General features: G+C 44.5%; 1 pseudogene; it reads right to left on the bottom strand.

Moving 5' to 3' along the window:
• Positions 1 to 634: 634 nt before the first annotated feature.
• Positions 635 to 1,249, bottom strand: LOC101047217 (large ribosomal subunit protein eL15-like; annotated as a pseudogene).
• Positions 1,250 to 1,516: the final 267 nt, after the last annotated feature.

A 1,516-nucleotide genomic window follows, 5' to 3' on the forward strand; every position in this document is an offset into this window, starting at 1 on the left:
GGGTTGCTTCAAACTTTCATTATCTATTCAAAAATAAAGCTAAATCGTCATGCACAGCCTTATATTTTCCCTAACATAAATTCTTCCAAGTAGAATTATGGAGCTGAAAAAGACACATTTTTGAGGTTTTAGAATCATCCTGCCCAGTTACCCACTCTCCTGCCCTCACTGCCTCCTATAATTTTTCCCAGTTACACTCCTGGAGTGTGCCCATTTCTACTCACCCTGAGATTTTTGAGTCGGTAGGAATTTTGTGGTCCAGAGACAGATCTGGAAAGATTCTTGGGCAGACAGATAGCAGGTGTCTGGGATCCAGAAGTCTAAGACTAACGCTGTGTGATAGTAGATAGATCACAAATCTACAGCACAGTATTCAGGAGCCCTTAAATATTGCCTGGCATCCCACCAGCAGAACACTACCTATTCTTCTGAGCCTGCCCAGACTTTACCTGGCCCACGATGCCTTCCCTGTTCCCCTCCTTCTTTTTTGACCATCTTTGTTTTAATGGCACATAGACCTTATGTGATGTACCAGTGTTGGATTCTTTACCCATCCCTTTCTTTCTTTCTTTCTTTTTTTTTTTGACTGTCCTAAATTGTTTATTAGGTATGAATTTTACAAACTTTACTAATATTAGCGGTAATGGTGGAGCTGGAGAGTATTTAGCCTCCTCCAGGCTGCCTGACGAGAACCACCAATAGTGTGGTGGAATTTATGGCCCTTTCCAAGGCCACGGCTCTTTTGGCCTGAAGAAGTCAGTCCACGCATCTCCCTGTGCTTGTGGATTGGTTTGGTGATCCATTGGGTGTCAGGATTTCTTCTGATATCTTTATGGAATGGATCAATGAGAATAACCTCAAAAAATTTTTATGTGGAATCTTCACCAACCCAGTAAGAATTCAGGACTCAAAGAGCCCCACAGTGGTGTCCAGCTTGCTCCTCTGCAGCGGACTGAAGGTTTTGAGCAAACTTTAGCTGGTTAATACCATGGACAGGCTTGCTGAAAGTTGCACCCTTAGCAACTGGGCATTTTCAGCCACCACGGCAAACACGAATCCTGTATATAATGCAAACTTGCTTGGTCTTGTAGCCCACTCGGCGCCCTTTATCAGGCTAGGTGGGGTGGAGAGCCCTGTGGAGAGCAGAAATCTGGTGTTACTGCCAGCAGCAGACCCTCAGAAGAAAGCACAGACTGACATCAGACTGCTTCTTTCTCCATAGCTCCTGGATGTGCTTGTATGCACCCATCTTGGCTTACGTGATGGCTACTGCCAGATGGAAAGGCCCATCTCTTTCATTCTCTGTATTTATGTGTATAGATGCTGCTTCTCAATCCTTACCTAACTTCTTTAGGAAGAAGAATGTTTCAGGTTCTTCTGTAAATTCAACCTTGCCCGGTGCCTGACAATGCATGCTGCAGGTGATAGATACTTGCTTACCCAACTAACTTTCAGGCTAGACCACAGCCTTTTCCTTTAGGTGTTGCCTAGTGGGCATTTCCAGGAAGTTGCATAA

The sequence above is a fragment of the Saimiri boliviensis genome, chromosome 2 (assembly GCF_048565385.1).
Source record: "Saimiri boliviensis isolate mSaiBol1 chromosome 2, mSaiBol1.pri, whole genome shotgun sequence".
Taxonomy (NCBI): Eukaryota; Metazoa; Chordata; class Mammalia; order Primates; family Cebidae; genus Saimiri; species Saimiri boliviensis.